The following is a 24,862-nucleotide window of genomic DNA, read 5'->3' as shown; positions in this document are numbered from 1 at the left end:
AGCTACACAAATGTGTTCATATGTTATTAACATGTATTCCAAGCAATATATTTTAGCAGACATCAATACATACTACAACTGTCCTCCCATTCCAAGGAAAATTTGAACGCAAACAACACACACCCCTAAGCTTTCAGAATTTGAACTACAAGAGAATTCTGTTTAAGGGTTTACTAAAAGCAGTAGCGTTAGGTACGGTGGAAGTATGTTCAAATTATACCAAACAATCCCATGTAGAAATTTGCACTTCGATGTACAGTATTTTGCTGCATATTTTACCTGACCCAATGACTGTAAATAATTTCCAAGAAACGGTGCACATCGAAGTCGCTGCCTCACTGTGAGCGATATACATCGAACGCTCGACTCTCGGCAAAAGACGAACGTAATGAAAACAGAAAGTCATTAAAAAGAGATAGTAACAGAACTTTTTTCGCTCACGGGAATTTATTAAAGAAATAAATAATATTATTGTCTTACATTATCCCTCAGGTATTTTGTACGAAGACCATGCCTTTTTTCACATACCCAGGACACACTTTCGACACGTCTGTTAGGAAATCTGGGAGACTCTCACAGTGGAGAGATTTGGCAGATTGTCGCAAATTGTAAAATATAAAATATATATGTACAGTTCATTTCGATCCCCAGGTCTCCCCACTTCAGTAACAAATGATTTAATTGTGTTGTCGGATGATACGAATTCTACTGAATGGTTGGCGAATTCATGATGAGTTTTCTCGTTTTTCAAGATTTTGTATGATTTCCATCCATTCGTGATCTCTTTAGTTTCTGGTAGAATGAAATGTTTAGTGAGTGGTACCGATGTTTTCTTTCCCATGGAATACGCATGTCAAATGTGGCACTCCCCCACAGGATTCCGCGTTTCATTCTTAAATAATCGCTTCCATATTTGCGGATTGCTATTCGTGTACTTCCATAATTTTGTTTTGATCACTAATGGGGATACTATCGTTAGTAACAATAACGTAACCCACCTCCCTGCCAGGGGCGCCGACTTATAAAAAAAATATTGGGAGGGCCCATACTGGGGGTGTTGATCCGGGAAATTTTCTAAATTTTAGAGGAACAATAGTGAATTTTAAAGTTTTTTAAACATTTTAGAGTCATATTATCAACATAAGAACCCAGAAAAATGGACTCTCGAAAACTCGACACTCCGGGAAACTCGACAAGCCTGACACATTTTTTGGCTTTGAAAAAAGGAACAAAACATAAACTCTCACGGTATTTTCGTAAAAAGCTAATTTAATTTAAATTGGGAATTAGTGAAGTTCGGTGGCAGGAGGGACAAGACTTCTGGTCAGGTGACTACAGGGTTATAAACACAAAATCAAATAGGGGTAATGCATAGTAGGTTTAATAATGAATAGGAAAATAGGAATGCGGGTAAGCTACTACAAACAGCATAGTGAACGCATTATTGTGGCCAAGATAGATACGAGGCCCACACCTACTACAGTAGCACAAGTTTATATGCCAACTAGCTCTGCAGATGACGAAGAAATTGAAGAAATGTATGATGAAATAAAAGAAATTATTCAGATTGTGAAGGGAGACGAAAATTTAATAGTCATGGGTGACTGGAATTCGAGTGTAGGAAAAGGGAGAGAAGGAAACATAGTAGGTGAATATGGATTGGGGCTAAGAAATGAAAGAGGAAGCCGCCTGGTAGAATTTTGCACAGAGCACAACATAATCATAGCTAACACTTGGTTTAAGAATCATGAAAGAAGGTTGTATACATGGAAGAACCCTGGAGATACTAAAAGGTATCAGATAGATTATATAATGGTAAGACAGAGATTTACGAACCGGGTTTTAAATTGTAAGACATTTCCAGGGGCAGATGTGGACTCTGACCACAATCTATTGGTTATGACCTGTAGATTAAAACTGAAGAAACTGCAAAAAGGTGGGAATTTAAGGAGATGGGACCTGGATAAACTAAAAGAACCAGAGGTTGTATAGAGTTTCAGGGAGAGCATAAGGGAACAATTGACAGGAATGGGGGAAAGAAATACAGTAGAAGAAGAATGGGTAGCTTCGAGGGATGAAGTAGCGAAGGCAGCAGAGGATCAAGTAGGTAAAAAGACGAGGGCTAATAGAAATCTTTGGGTAACAGAAGAAATATTGAATTTAATTGATGAAAGGAGAAAATATAAAAATGCAGTAAATGAAGCAGGCAAAAAGCAATACAAACGTCGCAAAAATGAGATCGACAGGAAGTGCAAAACGGCTAAGCAGGGATGGCTAGAGGACAAATGTAAGGATGTAGAGGCCTATCTCACTAGGGGTAAGATAGATACTGCCTACAGGAAGATTAAAGAGACCTTTGGAGATAAGAGAACGACTTGTATGAATATCAAGAGCTCAGATGGAAACACAGTTCTAAGCCAAGAAAGGAAAGCAGAAAGGTGGAAGGAGTATATAGAGGGTCTATACAACGGCGATGTACTTGAGGACAATATTATGGAAATGGAAGAGGATGTAGATGAAGATGAAGTGGGAGATATGATACTGCGTGAAGAGTTTGACAGAGCACTGAAAGACCTGAGTCGAAACAAGGCCCCCGGAGTAGACAACATTCCATTGGAACTACTGACGGCCTTGGGAGAGCCAGTCCTGACAAAACTCTACCGTCTGGTGAGCAAGATGAAACAGGCGAAATACCCTCAGACTTCAAGAAGAATATAATAATTCCAATCCCAAAGAAAGTAGGTGTTGACAGATGTGAAAATTAGCGAACTATCAGTTTAATAAGCCACAGATGCAAATTACGAACATGAATTCTTTAAAGACGAATGGAAAAACTAGTAGAAGCCAACCTCGGGGAAGATCAGTTTGGATTCTGTAGAAACACTGGAACACGTGAGGCAATACTGACCTTACGACTTATCTTAGAAGAAAGATTAAGGAAAGGCAAACCTACGTTTCTAGCATTTGTAGACTTAGAGAAAGCTTTTGACGATGTTGACTGGAATACTCTCTTTCAAATTCTAAAGGTGGCAGGGGTAAAATACAGGGAGCGAAGGGAAGCAGTGGTTGGGAAGGGAGTAAGACAGGGTTGTAGCCTCTCCCCGATGTTGTTCAATCTGTATATTGTGCAAGCAGTAAAGGAAACAAAAGAAAAATTCGGAGTAGGTATTAAAATTCATGGAGAAGAAATAAAAACTTTGAGGTTCGCCGATGACATTGTAATTCTGTCAGAGACAGCAAAGGACTTGGAAGAGCAGTTGAATGGAATGGACAGTGTCTTGAAAGGAGGATATAAGATGAACATCAACAAAAGCAAAACAAGGATAATGGAATGTAGTCTAATTAAGTCGGGTGATGCTGAGGGAATTAGATTGGGAAATGAGACACTTAAAGTAATAAAGGAGTTTTGCTATTTGGGGAGCAAAATAACTGATGATGGTCGAAGTAGAGAAGATATAAAATGTAGACTGGCAATGGCAAGGAAAGCGTTTCTGAAGAAGAGAAATTTGTTAACATCGAGTATAGATTTAAGTGTCAGGAAGTCATTTCTGAAAGTATTTGTATGGAGTGTAGCCATGTATGGAAGTGAAACATGGACGATAAATACACTCCTGGAAATGGAAAGAAGAACACATTGACACCGGTGTGTCAGACCCACCATACTTGCTCCGGACACTGCGAGAGGGCTGTACAAGCAATGATCACACGCACGGCACAGCGGACACACCAGGAACCGCGGTGTTGGCCGTCGAATGGCGCTAGCTGCGCAGCATTTGTGCACCGCCGCCGTCAGTGTCAGCCAGTTTGCCGTGGCATACGGAGCTCCATCGCAGTCTTTAACACTGGTAGCATGCCGCGACAGCGTGGACGTGAACCGTATGTGCAGTTGACGGACTTTGAGCGAGGGCGTATAGTGGGCATGCGGGAGGCCGGGTGGACGTACCGCCGAATTGCTCAACACGTGGGGCGTGAGGTCTCCACAGTACATCGATGTTGTCGCCAGTGGTCGGCGGAAGGTGCACGTGCCCGTCGACCTGGGACCGGACCGCAGCGACGCACGGATGCACGCCAAGACCGTAGGATCCTACGCAGTGCCGTAGGGGACCGCACCGCCACTTCCCAGCAAATTAGGGACACTGTTGCTCCTGGGGTATCGGCGAGGACCATTCGCAACCGTCTCCATGAAGCTGGGCTACGGTCCCGCACACCGTTAGGCCGTCTTCCGCTCACGCCCCAACATCGTGCAGCCCGCCTCCAGTGGTGTCGCGACAGGCGTGAATGGAGGGACGAATGGAGACGTGTCGTCTTCAGCGATGAGAGTCGCTTCTGCCTTGGTGCCAATGATGGTCGTATGCGTGTTTGGCGCCGTGCAGGTGAGCGCCACAATCAGGACTGCATACGACCGAGGCACACAGGGCGAACACCCGGCATCATGGTGTGGGGAGCGATCTCCTACACTGGCCGTACACCACTGGTGATCGTCGAGGGGACACTGAATAGTGCACGGTACATCCAAACCGTCATCGAACCCATCGTTCTACCATTCCTAGACCGGCAAGGGAACTTGCTGTTCCAACAGGACAATGCACGTCCGCATGTATCCCGTGCCACCCAACGTGCTCTAGAAGGTGTAAGTCAACTACCCTGGCCAGCAAGATCTCCGGATCTGTCCCCCATTGAGCATGTTTGGGACTGGATGAAGCGTCGTCTCACGCGGTCTGCACGTCCAGCACGAACGCTGGTCCAACTGAGGCGCCAGGTGGAAATGGCATGGCAAGCCGTTCCACAGGACTACATCCAGCATCTCTACGATCGTCTCCATGGGAGAATAGCAGCCTGCATTGCTGCGAAAGGTGGATATACATTGTACTAGTGCCGACATTGTGCATGCTCTGTTGCCTGTGTCTATGTGCCTGTGGTTCTGTCAGTGTGATCATGTGATGTATCTGACCCCAGGAATGTGCCAATAAAGTTTCCCCTTCCTGGGACAATGAATTCACGGTGTTCTTATTTCAATTTCCAGGAGTGTAGTTTGGACAAGAAGAGAATAGAAGCTTTCGAAATGTGGTGCTACAGAAGAATGCTGAAGATTAGATGGGTAGATCACATAACTAATGAGGAAGTATTGAATAGGATTGGGGAGAAGAGAAGTTCGTGGTACAACTTGACCAGAAGAAGGGATCGGTTGGTAGGACATGTTCTGAGGCATCAAGGGATCACCAGTTTAGTATTGGAGGGCAGCGTGGAGGGTAAAAATCGTAGAGGGAGACCAAGAGATGAATACACTAAGCAGATTCAGAAGGATGTAGGTTGCAGTAGGTACTGGGAGACGAAAAAGCTTGCACAGGATAGAGTAGCATGGAGAGCTGCATCAAACCAGTCTCAGGACTGAAGACCACAACAACAACAACAATTAAAGTAATAATCATGTTTATAGACTATTACAGAGCAGTGAATATAAAGCGCTGAAAAGACTGAAATTATATTTAATTAAATCCTAAACTATCATTACAAGAATAAAACATAAAATATTGCTGTCGCACAGAAATAGCACTTTGATTAATAAGTGAAATAGCTAATTTAAGCTTACTTTGAATAAGGCTTAGGGTTCATTAAATGAAAACAATATCTCAAAGTTAATGCTTTAATACAGTTAATAAAGTTAATACAGTATGCCAAATACTTTCAATCAAAAAGTATGTAAATAGAGGGTTTTAATTGGGTCTTACAGCCTAAAAATATTTAAGTATTTGAAAATAACTAATACAATACTATAGTAATATAGTAATACAGTACTAAACCAGTATTAATATTCCGAAACTGCAAATTTAACATTATGTATGTATTTAATTCTCTATTTTATAAAGACTTTTAATATTGCTCTAAATGCCATTATTAGGGATAGAGTGTCTTTAGAAAGTTGCACATTCGACCGTTTGACTAGATTACTGAATATGAAGTCATTGTTGACTGGTCGGATATCCAATTCAACAACAACTTCTCGGTGGGTATGAAGAACAGCCAAGTTGTTCAATCGCTTCTGTCCCATTGTTGATCAGAGATATGACTTCAGATGTCCAAGGGTGCTAAATGACCGTTCTGCTGTTGCTGTCGTGATTGGAACTACTTTGAGAATCTCAATGCACTTCACTACTTCACATAACATTTCTCCAACTGCAAGCTCTTGTGTAATGTACCTTCTTACATCACGCATGTTTTTTAAGACTAGTTGTTTTTTTACTAGCGATATCGGCTAACTTAGTCAAGTGTAAGCGCAGTCTCTCAATGTCTAGGTCATTTTTCAAAAACTTGTTTCACCTCTGTTTACTAAAAGCAAACACTCTTGTTCAACTACAGTGACCTGTGTGAGTTCAGCTGAAGTAAATCGCTCAGTAATGCAAGATTGCAACGTTTCACAAACTTCAATGTAAACAGATTTACAGTATTCCTTTGGGGTTTTGAAAGTGTGTGGTGAGCTGGCTTCGTTGTTTTCATACTTCTTTGGTATACTTCGATTCTGAGGAAGCGAAGGATCATCAACTTGTGAAGGTTTTTCTCTTAAACACAATTCCCAAAAGTGCTCAAAACTATCACGACTTCCATTCAATATAAAAATCAAGCTTTCATATATTTTTTCCAGATCAGCAACACTCAGATGAGGGCATTGAATTTTTTCATTGACATCCTCTACTGGGTTCACTGCATGACAATAAAGACGTAAAAAGAAATAAGTCTTGAATTGTAACATTGAATCAATGTAGCCTGCACATTTGTAACCTGCCTCTGTTTCAAAAAACTCTAGAAGTTCTTCAAAGTTTTTCAGTTTCTCAATATACTACAAGCTCCATCGAGTCGGGTAAAGGGATCGTAGACCAGCTTGGTCGTTGGCGCTCTCATAGCGTATGCTTCTGAAAAGTCCCATCCTTTTGTTGGATTCCCTTACGGTGTTTACAAGTCCTTGGCTAAAGCCATAATATCCCTCATAGACGTAAGATGGTGGAGACTGTCTACAACTGCCAAGTCTAAACTGTGAGCAGTGCACATAACGTGCTTTTGGTCGTATATCCAAAACTAACTTTTTTAGTCCTTTGAAATTACCTCTCATAGTTGAGGCATCATAGCACTGTCCTTTGTCCGTTGACAAATCAAGACGAGCAAAAAAGTCCTTTAAAATATTAAACCGAGTTTGTGATTCAGTGTTGGGTGTTTCGTATAAGCCAATAAAGTCTTCGTTGATGATTAAGGAATCATCGACAGTACGAATACAAAATGACACTTGTTGGTGAATCGAAGAATCACTTGTTACGTCAACCAAAATAGAAAAATGTTCAGTCTTTTTGACTGAAGCTTATACTTTTCTCAACATAGACTTTCCTAGTAGATCAATGATCTCGTTTTGAATATCGTGAGACGTTCACTTATACCCCGAACGCCCCAACCAATCTTTAAACTCAGGTATGTCATTCTTTCGGAGTTCCAATAATTGAAAAAAAAAATTGAGTTTACATATTCGTGCCCTGTAATTGCTAGTCCTTGTCGGCATAGAAATTGCACGGTAGTACAATTTGTCTCAAGAGTGAAACGGCCTTTCTTCATATCACTATTTAACTGTTCATTCAATTGGGAGGCCACACTTTGGTTAGTGACAGAATTTAGTTTCAGAAAACCTTCTTTGTGCGTAAACGTATTTTCATGAAGACGGAATTTTTCCAAAGCCTTTTCCCAGTTAGAAAACCCTACGGAAGTAAACGTATTTTCTCTTTTTTGAAGATAATTGTAATAGATTTTTAGCATCTGCCTCTTTGTAGGTTTTGCAAAAAACTTTTTCTGTAGATGCCTCATATTCTAGCCATGTATATTTGATCAATCAAGACTTCTGAAATGATCTTCCCTTACCTGATTGTCCAGGTTTCGGCTGTGAACAGTTCTCGCCTGAAGACAACGAAGCAATTGACGACACAATAATTGTTGGAGGTTGACTTGCAGTATCAACAATTTCCAAGCGCGCCTTTTTGGTAACAAATTTATCCATTGCAAACTTAATTCACAATACACTGAGAGACTAAAGTAAACGAATAACATATAGTCATATAAAATAGTCCTCTAAAGTCGGAACACTAAACGCGTCTGCAGCATGCACTGAATGAAACTATTCACACTGAATGACTGCGACAGCAGGGTGGGCTTTATATAGAAGCGGCGTCTTAAAGCCTCGAAGCGTCAAGACGACGCAAGGCGCAGGGTTCCAGGCGCTTCTGCTCCAGTCCTTTCGATGTCGCCACGGTCGTAGCACTGGCCCGCCGGCGCCAGACTTCACCCGAAGGTTCGCGCACTGGGACAAATTCTAACAAGGGAACCTCCCCATCGCACCCCCCTCAGATTTAGTTATAAGTTGGTACAGTGGATAGGCCTTGAAAAGCTGAACACAGATCAATCGAGAAAACAGGAAGAAGTTGTGTGGAACTATGAAAAACTAAGCAAAACATACAAACCGAGTAGTCCATGTGGAACATAAGCAACATCAGGGTAATTATGAACCTAAGAGCGCCGTGGTCTCGTGGTTAGCGTTTGCAGCTGTGGAAAGAGAGGTCCTTGGTTCAAGTCTTCCCTCAGGTAAGAAGTTTGATTTTTGATTTTCAGAGAATTATCAAAATTCAGGCACTCACACATAATCAACTTCGCTCTCCAAAATTCCAGGACATGTTCACATTTGCTTGGACATATGCAGGATTTGACGGTCTACACACGGAAAAATTTGAAAACGTTAGAAACATATATTTTGACAGAGCAGAGGGAAAACTGTGCGACTGTGAAACTGTTGCATTCATTTGTTGCAGTTTATGTGACAAACTCTTATGTTTTCATCACTTTTTGGGAGTGATTATCACATCCACAAGAAAACCTAAATCGGGCAAGGTAAAAGAATCTTTTTACCCATTCGCCAAAGGTACAAGTTAGGTGGGTCGACAACATATTCCTGTCATGTGACGCATATGCCGTCACCAGTGTCGTATAGAATATATCAGACGTTTTCCTGTGGAGGAATCGGTTGACCTATGACCTTGCGATCAAATGTTTTCGGTTCCCATTGGAGAGGCACGTCCTTTCGGCTACTAATCGCGCGGTTTTGCGGTGCGGTCGCAAAACACAGACATTAAACTTATTACAGTGAACAGAGACGTCAATGAACGAACCGACAGATTGTTGTTGTTGTTGTTGTTGTTGTGGTCTTCAGTCCTGAGACTGGTTTGATGCAACTCTCCATGCTACTCTATCCTGTGCAAGCTTTTTCATCTCCCGGTACCTACTGCAACCTACATCCTTCTGAATCTGCTTAGTGTATTCATCTCTTGGTCTCCCTCTACGATTTTTACCCTCCACGCTGCCCTCCAATACTAAATTGGTGATCCCTTGATGCCTCAGAACATGTCCTACCAACCGGTCCCTTCTTCTGGTCAAGTTGTGCCACAAACTTCTCTCCTCCCCAATCCTATTCAATACCTCCTCATTAGTTATGTGATCTACCCATCTAATCTTCAGCATTCTTCTGTAGCACCACATTTCGAAAGCTTCTATTCTCTTCTTGTCCAAACTATTTATCGTCCATGTTTCACTTCCATACATGGCTACACTCCATACGAATACTTTCAGAAATGACTTCCTGACACTTAAATCAATACTGAATGTTAACAAATTTCTCTTCTTCAGAAACGCTTTCCTTGCCATTGCCAGCCTACATTTTATATCCTCTCTACTTCGACCATCATCAGTTATTTTGCTCCCCAAATAGCAAAACTCCTTTACTACTTTAAGTGCCTCATTTCCTAATCTAATTCCCTCAGCATCACCCGACTTAATTAGACTACATTCCATTATCCTTGTTTTGCTTTTGTTGATGTTCATCTTATATCCTCCTTTCAAGACACTGTCCATTCCATTCAACTGCTCTTCCAAGTCCTTTGCTGTCTCTGACAGAATTACTATGTCATCGGCGAACCTCAGAGTTTTTATTTCTTCTCCATGAATTTTAATACCTACTCCGAATTTTTCTTTTGTTTCCTTTACTGCTTGCTCAAAATACAGATTGAACAACATCGGGAAGAGGCTACAACCCTGTCTTACTCCCATTCCAACCACTGCTTCCCTTTCATGCCCCTCGACTCTTATAACTGCCATCTGGTTTCTGTACAAATTGTAAATAGCCTTTCGCTCCCTGTATTTTACCCCTGCCACCTTTAGAATTTGAAAGAGAGTATTCCAGTCAACATTGTCAAAAGCCTTCTCTAAGTCTACAAATGCTAGAAACGTAGGTTTGCCTTTCCTTAATCTTTCTTCTAAGATAAGTCGTAAGGTCAGTATTGCCTCACGTGTTCCAGATTGTAACTTTGCAAAAATAAAGAAAGTAAAACTTTGCCTCGAGGGAAGGCTCGAACCTAGGACCCCTCGCTCCGCAGTTGCTCACGCTAACCACGGGACCACGGCGCTGCTCAGCACAGAAGATCCTAAATTACTGCCTATGTTGCGCATGGACTGCTCACTTTGTGTATTTTGCTTATTTTTTTCATATTTCTACACAACTTCTTCTTGTTTCCTCGATTGATCTGTGTTCAATTTTTCAAGGCCTATCAACTGTGCCAACTTATGACTAAATCTGAGGGGGGTGCGATGGGGAGGTTCCCTTGTAAGTGTGCCCGCAGCACCCCACACTATCATGATTCACACCATTCGTTTTCAGTTAACCTGCTTATTACCGTAATAATTATTTGTTTTAACTCATAACTGAATGTGTTTTAAAAGGTAACTATCATCAAAAAAGGAAAATAAAAAATACCAACATAATTTTGTGAATTTACAAAGCATAATATAACTAATAATTTTCTTGAATTAATTTGGAGGGGTGGGGGGAGGGCTCCGCCCCTCCGCCCAAACGAATTTTTGAGGGGGATCGGGCCCCCTCAGGCCCCATGGAGTCGCCGCCTTTGCTCCCTACAAAAACCGTAACAGTCAGAAACCGTATTCACAGAAAGCTCGCACTTGGACGCAGCCTCTTCCAATGCAAAATTACGTATCCAGCACGCAACAAGTATGACGTGATGGTCAGTACTTAATTTTGTACTGTCAAACCATGTGTTCTTTGTTATACTAGTTCTCTTCCTACGTTTATTACACATGAGTTGGAAAGGAAAATTAGCTTTCCCTGTCCTCTTCGTCAGCGTCACAATATTTCCGGAGCCACAGTGAACGCAATTTCTCGCTCCGAGTTTTGGAAGCAATCCGTATTGCCAACGTAATTATAGGCAATTTTCAGTATCACCCAAATGGGAAATCAACGGCTTCCGCGTACGAGAATTCGACATAGACGTTGCACTAAATTCGCTCATGAGTTCTACTACACTCATGCGACGTTCCGTTGATAAAGTAGGAAACAGTATCCAATATCCCGCTTCGACAGAAGAGCGTTCGATATACCTGTATACCGCTGGCTGTGAGGCCTCAGCTTCGATGTGCACTATCCCTACATGAGAGTCACCCCCGCAATACCATTCAAAGCAGAAATACAGACTGACGAATGGCAAGATGTACTAAAGCTGCGTATCAATTCTGTCTAAATCTGCTAATATGGCGTTCTCTGTTAAATGCGAGAAAGTATGAAAACGGATGCGAACTAAAATAAATTAGAAAACAAACAATATACTTACAGCGCATTTAATTCGAATAGTTCACACACGGATTCGTAGGCAGTAACAGATGTCCACAGCACACTCTGCGACAAAACTAGCTTCTGTTTCATATGAAACAAAAACTAATACGGAACCATTTACTTCACTTAATATTACGGATGCGTACAAAAGTTCAAAAAAAAAAAAAAAGGTTCAAATGGCTCTGAGCACTATGGGACTTAACTTCTGTGGTCATCAGTCCCCTAGAACTTAGAACTACGTAAACCTAACTAACCTAAGGACATCACACACATCCATGCCCGAGGCAGGATTCGAACCTGCGACCGTAACAGTCGCGCGGTTCCGGACTGAGCGCCTTAACCGCGAGACCACCGCGGCCGGCTGCGTACAAAAGTAATGCAGATTACGAGCAGTATACTCACAATGCAAATCAAAGAGTGCAACAAACACGTACACGAAGTCCTAATTGCGACCACAATGCTACGACACCATCTTCAGTTTTTAACGAAACCAAAACTAATATGGAAGACTTTAAATCACCCAATAGGAAATCGAAATGATCGACGGATACACTTGCAACGCTCCAAGTGGCCTGGCAGCGATTTTAGGTCGTGTTACCCGAAGACCCTCCATGAGATTCACTTCAGTGACGCAGGCTCCCTGCAGCCTCACATCGTGAAAGGGGTGAGGGACCGGCAGCGGCGAGCCATCGGAAGAGTATAGCTGGACGCTACGCATGGTCAACATTGACATGAAGTCAAAAACAGTGCCATGTGTTAATCATCGAACACAGATCTCTAATATCCACAGGCCTTCAGCTACTAATGACCCTATAAAATTAAATTCGCAACTGGATTGAGGATTTCTTGGTAGGGAGAACAAAGCATGCAGTCTCCGCCGAGAAAACCTTAGGCCAGTTCGAGTTATGTGTGTTGGAACACTTGCTGCTTACGTTGTAGTTTAATAACCTAGAAAATAATATTAACTGGCCTCGTTAACACAAGCTATAAAATCTATAAACTTCTCTCGCTCCGAATATGCCTCGGAAGGTCCAACGGTACCGACCGATCGCCTTGTCATCCTCAGATGATAGGAGGGATGTGGAAGGGTACGTGGTCACCACACAGCATTCCCGGCCGGTCAGTTTTCGTGACCGGTGTCTATATTTCTCAGTGAAGTAGCTGCTCAATTGGCCTTCCAAGGGCTGAGTGCTCCCCACGTGCTCTACAACGCTAGGCAGATCCATACGGTGACCCCTGCAGGTGTTGGTCGAGTCCGACAGCGCTTAACTTCGGTGACCTTGCTAAGTGAATCTGTAACGAAACGTACTGCTCTTCTTTGGATCTTCTCTGTTTCCTCTATGAGTGCTATCTGGTACGGATCCCATATGGAAGAGCAATATTCAAGTATTGGCGGAACAAATGTGATTTTTCTGCAATTGTGTAATCATAAAATAATGGGTCTTTCTGCCTCCAGTTACATAGCTTATGTTGAGGGTCAATTGCCACATTGTGCATCAAGCGTCGGTCCTCTGCAGGTCTTCCTGGATTTCGTTACACCTTTCTAGCGTCGCGACTTCTCTCTGCGCCCTATTTTACGGAAGGACGATCGTATGCTGGTGGTATTTGGAGTATAAAACAATTTTCAGAGAAAAGGATAGCAAAATAATAGAAAAGCACATACAGTTTATAGTTAGCGAAACCTTTTGACGGTGTCAACAGGCACTTACGGGTGGTAGATTGTGGAAAAAAGAGGCTTTCCAGTGCATGTAATTGACTCTGTAACATCTCTTAACAGAAAGACAAAAATTTTAATCGAAAATGGACATAATTTGTCTAAACAATTAACAACAACATAGGAAGCTCGTCAAGGAGGTGGACTACTTCCAACTTTCGTTAACATTTACACTGTATAATCAGGGCTTGGAAACAAAACATGACCTACGGCATACAAATCAATAGAGAGAAATGTTTCAGTACTCCATTCTCCGTTCCAGTCGCGAATAGTTCGTGGGAAGACCGATTGCTAGAAAGCTTGTGTGTGGGGTCGAGTCTCTCAAATTGTATCTTCATCGTCTTTTCGCGAGATACACGTAGGAGAAGGCAATATATTTGTTGACTCTCTAGAAACTTACGCCCTCGGAACTTCAACAACAAACCACACCGTCACGCAGAACGCCTTTTTTGTAGCGTCTGCCACGGGATCACTGATCAAATATTTGACGCTTTCATGTTTTCTAAGTGTACATGTAACGAGACGTGCTGCTCTTCTTTGGATCTTCTCTATTTTCTCTATCAGTAGTATCTGGTACGGACGCCGCACTACTAGAAATGTTCAAGTATTGGTGGGAAGAGTGTTTTGTAAGCTAGCTACCTCCTTTGTTGCTGGAAAACATTTCCTGAGGCTTGTTCCAGTGAATCTCAGTCTGGCATCTGTCTTCCTCGCGATTAATTTTATGTGGTCGTCCCATTTCAAATTTATCCGTCCGCATACTCCTAGGTATTTTACGGAAGTAACTACTTCCAGTGTTTGTTCCACAATTGTGTAATCATACAATAAATTCCTTCATTTCACTACAGTTTTCCAGCGTCGCTACTTCTCTGTGTACAGCAGTATCATTCGCGAAAAGCCTCACGGAACTTCCGACAGCATCTGATACACCAGATTGTGAAAATTAGTGATCCTATTACACTTCCCGGGGGCAACGGCCTTGCAGCAGTGGATACACCGGTTCCCGTCAGATCGCCGAAGTTAAGCGCTGAAAGGCGTGGCCGGCACTTGGATGGGTGACCATCCGGGCCGCCATGCGCTGTTGCCACTTTTCGGGGTGCACTCAGCCTCGTGATGCCAATTGAGGAGCTATTCGACCGAATAGTAGCGGCTCCGGTCAAAAAAGCCATCATAACGACCGGGAGAGCGCTGTGCTGACCCCACGCCCCTCCTATCCGCATCCTCCTCCGAGGATGACACGGCAGTCGGATGGTCCCGGTAGGCCACTCGTTGCCTGAAGACGGAGTGCTTGCTTATAACACTTCCCGGGGATACCCGAATCTACTTTTGCCTCTGAGGACTACTCTCCGTTCAGAATGACGTGCTGTGTTCTGCTTTTTAGAATCGTTTTCAATCCAGTCACACAGTTCGACTGTATTCCGTAGGCTCATATTTTGTTCATCAGGCGGCAGTTCGGAACTATATCGAATCCTTTTCGGAGATCATGGATCACGACATCTACATGAGCGCCTGTATCTACTGCTTTCTGGGTCTCTAGGACGAACAGAGCGAGGTAGGTTTCATACGTTCGTTGTTTTCGGAATCTATTTTAGTTCCTGCAGAGATTTTCGGTGTCCAGAAATGTCATGATACGTGAGCATAAAACATGTTCCAAAATTCTACGACAGACCGACGTCGGAGATATAGTCCTATAGCTTCGGGTATCTGTTCGATGTTCCTTCCTGAAAACAGGAATAACTTATGCTTTTTCCACTTACTGACAAAAAATAAAAGGTTATGGTATTCAAATGAAAACTGCCTGTAAGATCTAAAGTTATAATAAGTTACGTCCCACTGGAACAGTTGAGCCACTATCGGTATCTCGGCTGTGCCACAGTACAACATTTTGGCAATAAAATTGGTAACAGGATCGCGAAATTTAAAGCAATCTGCGTAACAACCAGAAATACGCTACAATAGAAAGCCACGAAACAGACACAGATGAACTTTTACAAAATCATTGCAATACCGGCTACGCTCTATGGACCTAAAACCTGGCTTCTCACGCTATCCCGAGAAAGTCTTAACCCTTTCTGCGTCTGCGATTCCAAATGGCATCATTAAGTATTCCTGGCTTTTTTGAGCTCCCCAATGCTTCAGTGATACCGTTTGGCATCGCTTCACGTAGTTCCAAGTTAGGCCAACAGATGACTCGCCGTTTGTTTGAAGTGCAGAACAGAGAAGTGTCGTGAGTGGTGCTACTACATTTGTGAGTGAACAATAACTGTTGTGTTTAGTTTTATTCTGTGTATACTGAAATTCTTGGTTATGGAACCAACTTTACGTAGTTCCTCAAGGGCAAGGGAAAGAAATATGGTAAGTTTACAATACAGTTATGTATTCATTTTTTGAGTAATTATTATGTAATTTCTAATGATGCCTGTTGGAATAGCTTCAAAAGAACTTTTGCAATGGATATGGCATATGTGCAACATATACAGTAAAATATTCATCACAAAAAATTTTCACCAATTTTTTTCTAAATGTGACGCACAAAGGGATAACAAAGATTCAAGAAACCATTTTAAATCATTACTCTAAGAATGTACTACAGCCCCTTATGTATGGCTCACATTGGGATCGTGAAGATAAGATTAGAATAATTACTGCAGTCATAGAGGCATTCAAACAATCTTTCTTCCCGCGCGTGAATAGACCAGTAAGAAACCCTAATAACTGGTACAATTGGAAGTACCTCTGCCATGCACCTCACGGTGGTTTGCAGAGTATACATATACATCTAGTTGTCGATGTAAAGGATATGAGCAGGAACCAGGTTTCAGAAACTAGCTTTCTCCGCAGTGCAGGGTGCACCGGAGAAGATCGCTTAAAAATGATGACACTAGGAATGAATTACATGTTCATTCACTGCACAGGAGAAAAGATCCAAACAGAAACAGATAGTAGGACCATGTAGTCAGAATGCATGACAACCGACATCCAAAACAGATTCTTGACTACAAACCTAGAGGGACAAGACAAAGACTGCGGAACAAATGGCTGGACCTTGTTGACCAGAACAGGTGAAATCCTGTTAAGGGAGGAGGAGACGAAGAACGATATCAGTAACACGCTCAGCAGTTTAGTAGTTGATGCAGCTATCTGTAATGAAGTGCCACGTGGTAAAAGTTGCACACACATCCCGTCAAATCTTGATAAGATCGGTAATTTGTTTTAAATGTTACGAAATGTAAAATAGCGCAGTTTGGGGCACCTGTTTCTAAGCTTTACGTCTGCTAGAACTAAGCAGATAACAGAAGCAATTCACTGTCTGCAGTAAACGCAATCTTTTTTTCTTTCTTTTTAACGTCTTCAGACCGAGTAACGACAGTACACTGGTACCTTCCTGCTGTCAGCAGTAGTGCTTTACTCCTTTGTTTCATCTGGACTAGATCAGCGGTGGTGGTGTGGCCAAGAATTGTGGTCTGGCAGCCCCGCGAGAGCAGCGATGTTCGATGTAATTTGCATTGCTGCCTTTAGGGTAAACAGTGAAAGGGAAGCCATTACAGCCATATTATAGTTTATCCTCGCGGGGTTTCTCATTTTTGCAGCGTTACGCTCTGTTAGTTACATTGTTCTCCCAGTTGCACTTTAGTTAATTGTTGTGTTTATACAGCTTCCCAGAATGGAATTGCCACTAATTCACGAAGCCATTTAAGCATCCAAGAGTTCAAATGTGTTTGCTTTCACTAGATCTTGTACTCTTGTATTATATATTAACAAGAAAAGCGGAAATGTTGTACTTGTATCCGGTCTGCGGCAAGTCGTCAGAGACGGACAAGCAGAAATTACATACAAGACGAAAGGAGGTTAGAAATGTGTGACGGGTTGTATGCTATCTACAACTGCGCAGGACACACTCGCTGAGTGATTATAGTCATATTGTGCTCCCTACTGAATATTAGCGGCACTAATTCTTCAATTATTTACGCTGCTAATAACCCAGACGGTTGCACTAGACGTAGCGAATTTGTGCACTTGTTGTCTTATCAGTTTGTTTCAGAACAGGTTCGAGTCTGAGATGTCATTAAAATTTAACCATAGTGACTGATGTTGTTGTTGTTGTTGTGGTCTTCAGTCCTGAGACTGGTTTGATGCAGCTCTCCTTGTACTCTACCCTGTGCAAGCTTCTTCATCTCCCAGTACTTACCGCAACCTACATCCTTCTGAATCTGCTTAGTGTATTCATCTCTTGGTCTCCCTCTACGATTTTTACCCTCCACGCTGCCCTTCAATGCTAAATTTGTGATCCCTTGATGCCTCAGAACATATCCTACCAACCAGTCCCTTCTTCTTTTCAAGTTGTGCCACAAACTCCTCTTCTCCCCAATTCTATTCAACACCTCCTCATTAGTTATGTGATCTACCCATCTAATCTTCAGCATTCTTCTGTAGCACCACATTTCGAAAGCTTCTGTTCTCTTCTTGTCCAAACTATTTATCGTCCATGTGTCACTTCCATACATGGCTACACTCCATACAAATACTTTCAGAAACGACTTCCTGACACTTAAATCTATACTCGATGTTAACAAATTTCTCTTCTTCAGAAACACTTTCCTTGCCATTGCCAGTTAACATTTTATATCCTCTCTACTTCGACCATCAGCAGTTATTTTGCTCCCCAAATAGCAAAACACCTTTACTAATTTAAGTGTCTCACTTCATAATCTAATTCCCTCAGCATCACCCGACTTAATTCGACTACATTCCATTATCCTCGTTTTGCTTTTGTTGATTTTCATCTTATATACTCCTTTCAAGACACTGTCCATTCCACTCAACTGCTCTTCCAAGTCCTTTGCTGACTCTGGCAGAATTACAATGTCATCGGCGAACCTCAAAGTTTTTATTTCTTCTCCATGGATTTTAATACCTACTCCGAATTTTTCTTTTGTTTCCTTTACTGCTTGCTCAATATACAGATTGAATAACATCGGGGAGAGGCTACAACCCTGTCTCACTCCCTTCCCAATCACTGCCTCCCTTTCATGCCCCTCGACTCTTATAACTGCCATCTGGTTTCTGTAAAAATTGTAAATAGCCTTTCGCTCCCTGTATTTTACCCCTGCCACCTTTAGAATTTTAAAGAGAGTATTCTAGTCAAAATTGTCAAAAGCTTTCTCTAAGTCTACAAATGCTAGAAACGTAGGTTTGCCTTTCCTTAATCTTCCTTTTTAAGATAAGTCGTAAGGTCAGTATTGCCTCACGTGTTCCAACGTTTCTGCGGAATCCAAACTGATCTTCCCCGAGGTCGGCTTCTATCAGTTTTTCCATTCGTCTGTAAAGAATTCGCGTTAGTATTTTGCAGCCGTGACTTATTAAACTGATAGTTCGGTAATTTTCACAGCTGTCAACACCCCCTGATTGGAATTATTATATTCTTCTTGAAGTCTGAGGGTATTTCGCCTGTCTCATACATCTTGCTCACCAGATGGTAGAGTTTTGTCAGGACTGGCTCTCCCAAGGCCGTCAGTAGTTCCAATGGAATGCTGTCTACTCCGGGGGCCTTGTTTCGACTCAGGTCCTTCAGTGCTCTGTCAAACTCTTCACGCAGTATCGTACCTCCCATTTCATCTTCATCTACATCCTCTTCCATTTCCATAATACTGTCCTCAAGTACATCGCCGTTGTATAGACCCTCTATATACTCCTTCCACCTTTCTGCTTTCCCTCCTTTGCTTAGAACTGGGTTTCCATCTGAGCTCTTGATTCATACAAGTGCTCTCTTTTCTCCAAAGGTTTCTTTAATTTTCTTGTAGGCAGTATCTATCTTACCCCTAGTGAGATAAGCCTCTACATCCTTACATTTGTCGTCTAGCCATCCTTGTTTTGCCATTTTGCACTTCCCGTCGATCTCTTTCTTGAGACGTTTCCTTTTTGCCTGCTTCATTTACTGCATTTTTTTATTTTCTCCTTTCATCAATTAAATTCAATATTTCTTCTGTTACCCAAGGATTTCTACTAGCCCTCGTCTTTTTACCTACTTGGTCCTCTGCTGCCTTCACTACTTCATCCCTCAGAGCTACCCATTCTTCTTCTACTGTATTTCTTTCCCCCATTCCTGTCAATTGTTCCCTTATGCTATACCTGAAACTCTGTACAACCTCTGGTTTAGTCAGTTTATTCAGGTCCTATCTCCTCAAATTCCCACCTTTTTGCAGTTTCTTCAGTTTTAATCTACAGTTCATAACCAATAGATTGTGGTCAGATTCCACATCTGCCCCTGGAAATGTCTTACAATTTAAAACCTGTTTCCTATATCTCTGTGTTACCATGATACGTTCACAATTATTTTGTTGATGTTTACTTGTAAATCTATCTTTTTCTCCATGCGGACTGGCATTCCGCAGCGATTACTAATGGGAAGGAACATGGCGCGACTGCCGATCAGCGCTGCAGAATAAGATGTCAGAGCCACTGTTTGGGAACCAGCATCATATTCGCTGCCGAGTGGACCACACGGCGCGGTAGTGAATCATGTGAGTGGGGAGAAGTACGCGGGCCTTGAGAGCGGATCTTGCTCGGCAGTCGATGCATAGGCGAACACCAGCATTATGGCGCGAAACTCAGAATTTTCTTAATTGACTAGTAGTTATTAATGTCCACTTTTGACATAGCAAAGACTAGGAGGAGCATGCGGATGGCCAGGACTTTAATACCATAATAACGCTATGCAACAAATAAGTTAATTCAGTAGACAAATGAATACTGTTAAATTACCTAAGATGTTCGAAGAGCTACGAAATTGTACGATTTAAGCAAGAGATTTTGGCCAAGCGCCATCCACGCCAATCGGCGATAGGATTTACTCGGAGCGTGTTCATGTGTGATAGTCGGTCTTACCCGGCTCTCGAATTTTATTAACTTTTTTAGAAGAATCGTTTCAAAATATGAATTTTTTATTGCTTTGTGATCTTTGTTAATGAACACACTGTAATGGCATCCAGGGACTTATTTAAGGTAAATCGGCTATCCGCTCATCCACTAATAATCACAGGTCGCCTGCTTGCATCTTCTGAAGAATCTAATACGATACAATAGCTGCTTCGAGGGGCAACATCTACGAGAGCTCCACAGAAAAGAGTTAGAAGGTAATTCTACTCGCCGATTTATGGAGATAATCCACTGAAGGCTTCGCTTAGTTAGCACAGTATCGGGTGGGAAGCAAGAGCGGCCATACGATAGTTTGCTGGGAGGGGGCGATCGAGATCTGGGGGGGGGGGGGGGGGGTAGGGCAGGGAGTATTTATAATACTTTGAAAGACGAATGGCAACTTGAAAGTAGTCATAAAAATGTCCAGTCCCGATCCTGTTAAATACCTACGTAATACCGACTTTTTAATAATTTTCTTGAAAGAAAAACCCCTGACTGTACTATATTTTTTCCCTTCCCCGCGAGCTAGATAGCGGGGAGGAGATTTGCGACTCCTCCTTGTCACCGGGTATGGGCGCCCTTAGTGGGAAGGTATGACCAGTTATTCTGTACCTCACCCACACCACTTTCTATGAAATCGCCGCTGAATTGAGAAAGTTTTATATCAGTGTAGTACAACAAGGGCATTCTCCAGTCTCACAAAATGTATTAATATGTATGCTACGACAACAATATTAATGTCACAATTAGAATCAGTCAACTCGTACAAAAATAATTTGTGGGAATACGAAATGGATGGATAAGATAGGTTCTGCCATAATTAAAGCAGGTGGCACATTTCATTTCAGTTTTAGGATGCTGCGGAAATGCAGTCAACGTCAAAGAAGATGACTTGCAAAACACTTCTGCGATGCCGTCAATAATGCTGTTCAGGTGTGTGGTATCCATATCAAATAATACCATCAGGGATTACTGAAATATGAAATGGAGGGCAGCACGAACGATAACAGGTGCGTTTGACCTAAGGGAGAGAGTCGCAGGAAGTACAAAAAATCTGAATCGGCAGACCCTTGAAAAACAGGAGTAGGCCGCGAAAGCCTGTTTTTATAGTTTCAAAAACAAAAGGTATTAATGAATAATTTAAACATATCCTGATTCACTCCCGTAGGACTACAAAGATGAGACTAACCACAGTGTGCTCAATGGAAGTTATGTTTCGCAAGTTCCATTCACGAATGTAATTAAAAGAAACCGTAATATGTGGTGCAATGTGAGATATCCTCTGCTACAGCCTTACCAGTGGTCTTGAGAGTATGGGTTTAGATGTAGATGTATAATATATATATACAGGTTGACCCAAAAGCCCGTTAACATTTGAAAATTCATTAATTCGCAGAGTAATGTTGGTAGAGAGACAAAACTTGACATACAGGCCTGGAATGACATGGGGTTTTATTGAAGCCAAAAACGAGTGCAAAAACCGGCCAATTGATGGTGCTGGGCAGCAACACATCAATGACGCCGCATGAGAATTGTGTATAAAGTGGACTATAGTGAGAGATGGAGTCAGATACACCAACAATGGTGGTAGGATGAATCTAATAGAAAAGGCAGCTTTAGTATCAGAATGGAGAATCAACTACTGCAAATTTACGATCCTATCGCTAAAAGGACGGCATTCAAATTGTAAAGGTTCTGCAACTGGTGTCACTGTGAAGAAAATGATCACGAAGTTTAGAGCCAAGGGTTTTTCAGACGATCGGCATAGTAGTGGGTGACCAGGCACAATTACTGCTGCTGCTCCGACAATTCAGGCAGGAACGGAAACTCAAGCGGGTTCACCCCCTCATGCTGGAGTCAAAGCTCGTGAAGTAGCACGTCGCACCGGCATTCCACGCACTTCTGTTTGGAGGGCACGAAGACGTACCCTCAAATGCCATCCGTACGAAATTCAGCGTCACCCTGAACTATTAGCCACAGATTGCGTGACGCGGTGCGGGCACTTGAAAAACTGAGGGGAAGATGACGATTGGTTGTCTAACTTGTTGTAGTCCGACGAAGCCCATTTCACTATCCGACTTTCTGTTAATCCCCGCAACTCTAGAATCTGGGCTACCGAAAGTCATAGAACTTTCGTGGGAACCCCACTGCATGACGAGAAAGTAACAGTGTGGTGTGGATTTACCGCATCAACCGTGGTCGGACCCTTTTTTTCCGAAGAAATGCGGGGTGCTGCCTTTCAAACCATCAGCATGACGGGACCGAGATACGCCAATATGCTACACAGTCTCAAGTCTCATCATCCATTGCCTGGTTGATAAACACCTATTGGAAGGTATGACCTCCACCCAATTCTGCTACACGTGTGAACATCGTTTGGTGAGGATCGAGCGCTGAACCGCCACTTCGGTAGTGCTTGCCCTCCTAGGTCCCCATATCTCTAATTCTGGAGCTACCGGAACTCGCAAGTTACCGCAGTCGCTCGACCTCTTTAGGAATGCTAGAAGACAACATCCGATCGCAGTTTTTCACCATACCTACTCATATGTTGTGCAGTGCTATTTACGACATTGTCCACTGACTACAGGTATTGTTGAAACTTCCTGGCAGATTAAAGCTGTGTGCCGGACCGAGACTCGAACTCGGGACCTTTGCCTTTCGTGGGCAAGTGCTCTACCAACTGAGCTACCCAAGCACGACTCACGCCCCGTCCTCACAGCTCTACTTCTGCCAGTACTTCGTCTCCTACCTTCCAAATTTTACAGATGCTCTCCTGCGAACCTTGCAGAACTAGCACTCCTGAAAGGAAGGATATTGCGGAGACATGGCTTTTGCTACACCCTGGGGGATGTTTCCAGTTGCTTTTGTATCATATGAAGCGCCATTTGTTGGTCATTTTGTGTACTTCTTTAGGTTTCAATAAAATCCCATGGAGTTTCAAGCTTGTGTGTCAATTTGTACTCCTCTGACTGCGTTATTCCGGGAAGTATTGAATTTTCCAATGTTAACGGACTTTTGGGTTACTCTGTAGATCAGAGCTCGCCTCCTGGGCCGACTCAGACTTCGAATGTCACTGGTGTTTAGCACACCTTCCAACCTCCAAAGTAAAAGAACCTAATGTAGGATGTTTATGCTCCCGTCATCGACACCATGGTAAAGGCGGAACTTGAGATGACGTAGTGGGAAGACATTGGTCTCGGGATACGCTTGGGGCGCCAAAATGTTTTGGCAACAATTATGATCGAATGAAGCGCATACTGAGACTTTTATTTTTTATTTTCAGAATAATTAATTTACATGGAGTTAATTCAGTGATCTGGGCTCCAGGCTGGTTACTACAATCCAATTAAAACATGAGCAGACAATCCTAGAAGAGAGATGGTAGCAATGTGGTACAGAAATATGAGGGTTTAAGCAATGAAGCATTTACGTTGGAACATGACCGTATCTTTACATTCGAATGCTGGATCAATGAAAACGAAAATTCATTACCTGCTCGAAAAGCAGGGCGTTTTGGCTGGACAATACTTAGAACTAGGGACATACGTTATATGAGACTACGAGTTCTGATTGAGGCGTGCCACGACCTGTCGATAAATCGTAGTGCGTCTTTGAGGCAAAGATTCTGGTGCGCGGAACGGGTCAGCGAGAGGTCGTGCGTGTTCTGGGAAAGGGGGATTAGACGGTACGGCGGGAGGCGAAGGGCTGTTGCGAACTGAAGCGGTGAGGTGTTAACTCGTACCCTTCTGGCTTCCAAGGCTCCTGGAGCCGAGAGAAGACGTCGTGGTCACACAAGACGTGGGGCGTAGAGAGTGAGAGAGTGTGAGGTGGTTCGGACGTCTAGTTGGAACGGGGCAGAATGGTCCGAAGGGTCTGGTCTATCTAAATAGGATCGGCTGTTGGAGGCGGACCCGTCTGCTGACCTGCCTGCCCACGCCATACGGATCAGCTGTCTTCAACGTCGACTAAGAATCCGGTGAGGACTTACTTGGCGTGGAATTATTCAAACTATTGCTCCGTTTCTGTGCTGCTTTTAAGTGGTGGTCGACGAAGGTTGATTCAACGGCTAGCTCGTGGCTCCGCGGTAACGGTTCCCACCAGAATCTTAACGGTCGCTAGTTGTCGTGCCGGTAGCAGATACTCGACCAAGTTCTGTAGATTGGTTCTTCTCAGCGTCACTTTATTGTAAGAGTTCCCGAATTAGCGGTCCTTGTGTCAACTCTGACGTATTCTACGTATTATAGATCTTAAGGCCTGTCATATCTGTCTGTTAACCTGCAGGTCCCGGTCGTATTAACGTTGCTAATTATTTTGTGTGTAAGACGAAGCACCTTGTCGCATGTAGCTTCGTTTATGAGTTTTACATAGACCGTGCTGCTAACGATCGAGAAGTGAATGCCGACAATGTCTGCAGCAAGGATCTTGATTTTACTATTGTATCTGTGCATCTTAAACTGTGAAATCGAGCGGGCCTACTTGGCTGGGGCCGCTCTGTTGTCTACGAGTAACATGCTTCTCAAAAATGTTAAAATGTG

General features: G+C 42.8%; 1 protein-coding gene and 1 pseudogene across 1 annotated transcript in view; one reads left to right on the top strand and one right to left on the bottom strand.

Annotated features, from left to right (window-relative positions):
• The window catches only part of LOC124709053 (small conductance calcium-activated potassium channel protein), a 256,373-nt gene that overhangs the window by 198,289 nt on the left and 33,222 nt on the right, over positions 1-24,862 (bottom strand). The gene's annotated exons all lie outside the window — the stretch shown is intronic.
• Positions 14,382-14,499, top strand: LOC124709330 (annotated as a pseudogene).

This window comes from Schistocerca piceifrons, chromosome 7 (assembly GCF_021461385.2).
Source record: "Schistocerca piceifrons isolate TAMUIC-IGC-003096 chromosome 7, iqSchPice1.1, whole genome shotgun sequence".
NCBI classification, from domain to species: domain Eukaryota; kingdom Metazoa; phylum Arthropoda; class Insecta; order Orthoptera; family Acrididae; genus Schistocerca; species Schistocerca piceifrons.
The sequence above is the reverse complement of the archived record's forward strand: the minus strand, read 5'-3'. Positions and strand labels throughout refer to the sequence as shown.